This window comes from Topomyia yanbarensis, chromosome 1 (genome assembly GCF_030247195.1).
Source record: "Topomyia yanbarensis strain Yona2022 chromosome 1, ASM3024719v1, whole genome shotgun sequence".
In the NCBI taxonomy this organism is placed as follows: Eukaryota; Metazoa; Arthropoda; class Insecta; order Diptera; family Culicidae; genus Topomyia; species Topomyia yanbarensis.
This window is the reverse complement of record NC_080670.1, coordinates 21,199,264-21,204,496: the sequence shown is the minus strand read 5'-3', so window position 1 is coordinate 21,204,496 and position 5,233 is coordinate 21,199,264.

The window sequence follows — 5,233 nt, the reverse complement described above, 5'->3', positions numbered from 1 at the left end:
CGTAATATTGGGAATAGAAAGTAAACAAAGAGACTCTCATTTGCACTTTGGTCCCAATGTTTGCCTATAGAATTGTTTTTTCATTATCATTAAGTGTTCTGTTAATGTGATCTCGGCTCATGTGCTACCTGGACACTTCGATATTTTGCTTATGAAAAATTATACTCAACTTTCTGAATTGTGCACATATAAGAAAATACTAACGTACACGGTTTTCTGGGAGCTATTGTACTACAAACAGACTTTAAGCGGCCACTGTAAAGTTCGTTGAGAGAAACAACTATGATACACCTGCTACAAAGGAAGTCCAAACATTAAGTTGATTTATAATGCAAGCAGGTTGCTTGCAGTTAAAATAAACCGTAAATGAATAACAGGGAGAGCTGGGGTACGATTGTACCCCATAAAGCTGTTCTAGGGCTACATATTCATTGCTCTTAATAGTTATCACTATAATTAAAAAAAAAAAAAATATCTCCAGCATCATTCAATCCATACAACCCGGACAGAAATAGATTCATGCTTTTAGGTTTCATTAGATGAGTTGCTGCAAACAAGAGGACAACGGTAACTTTTCCTTGCAGCAACTTTCTTGTCATAAGTATGCAAGAAGGAAGAAGTTACAGAATGTGGAAGAATGTGTTTTTACCTTTCAACTTTGAATCTACGACAGGTCCCCCAGGTTTGCGGTTGTCAACTGATCTCAGGTTCTACGTGACTTTTCGTTTACCCAGAACACAACCGCTGCATGTTGCGGCTGATTGGATTTACCGGTTGATGTCAAACGATGTCGATGGGAAGAGCCTACATTTCAAGACAGTTGATAGCACACAATCTTTTAGAAGCGACCCGTTGCCTTGCTGGCTTGTTTACCATTTAGTCAAAACAATGCACGCTTTCCTGTTTGGAAGCTGGGATGGAAGTATAATGATTAAACCTCGTCGGTGAATTCCAAGGCAAAGATATTAATGTTGTTTGAATTGAATGTTGTAGCTATGTCATACATTCTAGGAGAAATTTTTTTTCTATTATTCAAATTCAATCTAAGGCCAGACTAGGTGTACATATCCTAACGTTTACTTCTCCACCGATAGTGCTTGTTAAGAAAAACAGTGAGGCTTTTATAGAGCAATAAATTAAATTGCCCCTCATTCAATTACCTGCGAAGCGTACAGTGCATCACGATGTTGTGTTCGCTCAATTGCATTCCACGTTCGTTCAGTAAAAAGGGTTGCTTCCTGACGGAAGCTCAGAGAGTGATATCGATTTTGATTGAAGCGGAAACTGACTCCGAATCAATTTGCAGGTACTAGGTTCATCATAATTGAACGCTGAAAGTCATGTTCCACAACTTCATAACCCTCAGAATCAATACCACTCGGACTGCCTCGTAATTCACTTGTTACTTCTCCTTATGAGAGTTCAGCGCCAATCCGATTCTCGCCTCTCTTTTCAACGGCACACACACCTCTTGCACTGCTCTGTGATCGACTCTGATGATGTCGATGGCGTCCGCAAAGGCTAAGAATCATGGCGGATCTCGTGATGATACTTCCGTTTCTTTGCACATAAGATCTTCATAGTTGCGGAATCACCCATGGTTGGTGACCTATACTGTGTCATACGAATCTGTCTTGTCGGAAAACCATGTTCAGGTACTAGTTACCACGGACTTCCCAGCTTGCTGTTCTATTTGCCACTTTCTCTGAAGTTCTGACAGTATTAGTGTCACTACTCTGCTGACGGCATTCCATGTGCCTTCGTCTTGACACATCTCTGCTACAATATTCTCTACGTTAAGCGAAGATATCTTTCTTTGCGCTCCATCAAATCTAGCACAGACTCGACGTTTATGCACTCGGGATAATAGTGTGACACAGCGTTCCTGAACAACTATGACCAGACAGGAACTGCGTCAGACAGGAGGTTACCTCACCTTGCCTCCTATTTACACAGATCGATCATACTGCCATTTGGCCATCGAGTCAGCCCTCGTATTCACCTTATCTCTTTCCGCTTATAGCATTCGTTATCTTTCACTAGGATGATGCCGATAGGGATCATTCGAGCAATAACGAGAATTGCCTCTGTTGAGATAGTGCTCGTGACCTACATGGCCATAAGCCTAAATGTACTGCTCAGCTTTACTCGATTCCGCTGTATCTCCAGCGCCGCAACCCAGACCGGGCCACCTTCCCTCAGTATCGACGATGATACACTAGCCAGAAGACGCCTATTACTACTGCTTGGCTTGGCGTTGTTCGGCACCCATGTCGACTATGCCTGCGAGAAGGCAGCCAAAGCTATAAGCGCTTTAGCCAGAATCAGGCTAAAGCGTTTATAGCTTTGGCCGCCCTCTCGCAGGCATAGTCGACATGGGTGCTGAAATTCAGTCGAGCATCTATCATTGTCCCCTGTTTATCTCTTAGATCAGGATCCGGTTCTGCAACTACGTCAAAGTAATATTTCGTGGGGGTGCTCATTGTGCTTTCGTCGCACCTCTTTCTTCCGCACTATCACGGAGCCTCACTTGGTTCATGAAATGGCTCGACCTTTGAGCTTCTATTTAACTCTCAACTTTTCCCTTGCTTCTTGTCTCTATCTATTACGTCTCCGTTTAGCCCTCGTCCCCGTGGGCCGTTTAGGTGCCAATTCTTTCAGTCAGTCAGCTCCTGGTCTTATCACGATCTACTTGGATAGTCCTAGACGGTGAACTCACCTTACTCCGATCGACGAAGGAATTTCTCCCAACACCGATACCCGCTTTCTTGAGTTATTTAGCTACCAACTTTATCGAAATCAACTGGGATATTAACCTACTCTGACTGAGCGTTCCCCGTAAACGAAATTTCTCTCGGTACCGGTGTATGTGTTGTGTGCCAATTAGCTCCCATTTTCGTCACGACTGTCGGGTAGTCCACGGCGGTAAATCTACCTTACCGTGAATTTTCAGCGGTTGATTGCTCCCGATACCGGTGTTCGTTTCCGTGAGCCATTTAGCTCCCCGCTTCATCCCGGTCTACTCGATCTGGTCCCCGGCGGTGAAACTAGACTACTTAACGGACCAGCCAGTAGATTCCGGGTGGAGCGTAGCTTCCGATTCACTGGCGCCCCAACGACCCACTGCTAGCTATTCGACGCGGTCTACTCGGTCTAATCCCCGGCGGTGGATCTAGCTTACTCACGAGTGACCCGGTAGTGTGTCGAAGTCGTTCCGGCGAAGCCTGACGTCCGTCATTGGCGCCCCGACGACCCGAACCCGTTGCTACGTCGCGTACTACTCAACTGGTCTCCGGTGGTGGACCTAGTCTACAGAGTCGGAGAGTTACCCGGCGGCGGGATTTCTCTTGAAACCCGATTTGTGGCTTCTTGTTGATCCTTTCGCCACTTCCTCTGCAGCTCGGACAGTATGCTCGTAACCACTCTGTTGATAGTGTCCCAGGTATGCTCGTCGTGGCACATCTCTTCGACGATATTGTCAACTGTTACACCAGGTATACACCTACGAACTTCTTCGAACCTAGGGCATTCATATACCACGTGTTCCAGTGTCTCCTGCATGTTCGCACTCTCCGGGAAAAGAGGTAACGAAGCATGTCCAAACCGATGCAAGCACTTCCGGAAGCATCAATGCGTGGACAAAAACTGCGTCAAATGGAAGTTCACCTCTCCATGCTTCTTATGCACCCAAGCCGACACATTTGAGATGAGTCGATGGGTCCACCTTCCACATTTCGGGGAAACTGTCTTTATTTAGACACTTTTGAAGCACCATCCTAAACATGTCCGGATATGCCAGGATCGCAGCTTTCAGCACCACGTTTAGTATTCCATCCGGACCGGGGGCTGTCTTTGATTTCAGGCGCTTCGATGTTTCTGCGAGCTCGTCATTAGTCACCTGCCGATCGTTCATGTTTGCTCCTTCTTCTTCGCCGTACGGTGTTGGTGGCCAAGCAGTTGGATCGTGCTTCGGGAGGACTCTCGATGATTATCTTCAGCTTAATCGGGCACATTTCGGGAGGCGTCGTCGAACCCTTCATTTTCGCCATCACAACTCGATACGCGTCGCCACAGGGATTGGCGTCTACTTCTTAGCACAGCTCCTTGCGGCAATCTGACTTGATAAGTCTGATCTCCCGTTTTAAAGCGGTCTTAGCTTCCCGAAACGCTGCCTCGGTCCCACCGTTCGGCCAAAGTGCCTCAAAGAAGAGGTCTTTGTTGAAGGCCACTTTCCTCTTCCACTTTCGTTCACCGGACTTTCTTCTCCAAACTGCAGCAGGGTTCCGTTGACCGATACGGTAGCGAATCGTCTGATGGTCACTATGCGTATACGTTTCACATACTCTCCAATCCATGTCCGCCATCATTGAAGGACGTCGATGATATACTCCCTCCCGTCTCTCAGAAATGTGCCAACAGAACCTTCATTGCACAATCGTACGTCTAACTTCGCTAGAGCTTCCTGCAGGATACAACCTCTTGTATTGGTTATTCTACTGCCCCATTCCACAGACCAGGCGTTGAAGTCACTACCAATGAGTACCGGCTTCCGACCGATCAGCCGTTCGGTTAACTGCTCCAGCATTAGGCTGAACTGCTCTACTGTCCACCTTGGAGGAGCGTAACAGCTACACACGAAGACGCCGTTGGTTTTGGCGAACACGAAGCCCTCCTATGAGCGTTCTACCAATTCTTGAATGGGGAATCTGCCCATAACTTGTATCACAGTAGTTTCTGATCTATCCGCCACCCAGTTACCGTTGTCAGGAGGGTCTTGATAAGGCTCTGCGATCAATGCGACATCGCACATAGTTTCTGTCATAGACTGCCACAACAGTTGCTGTGCAGCGTCATTCAGGTTTATCTGGGTTATCGTCATTACCGTTGACCTGCAGTCGCCTTCTTGTAGGCAAGGCATTTAAAGCCACCCGTCTGGTGGTCGTTTCCGTCCGCTGGGGTGCAAAGCAAGCACTTCGGACTCTACGTGCAGTCTCTCACAAGATGGCCCGTCTCACCGCATTTCCAGCACATCCCGGATCTGTCCGGGCCTTTGCAAGCACTTGCTAAATGTCCAAAGCCCAAGCAATTGAAACATTTCTCCGCATGTTTATTTACTCGTGGGGAGGGTCTCTGTAGGCACCTCGACCACCCAACCGTAACTTTGCCTACCTCCATTGCCTTTGCTGCAGCGGTTACCAGTAAACGAATCATCGCTGAGTTCCTCCGTATCCCT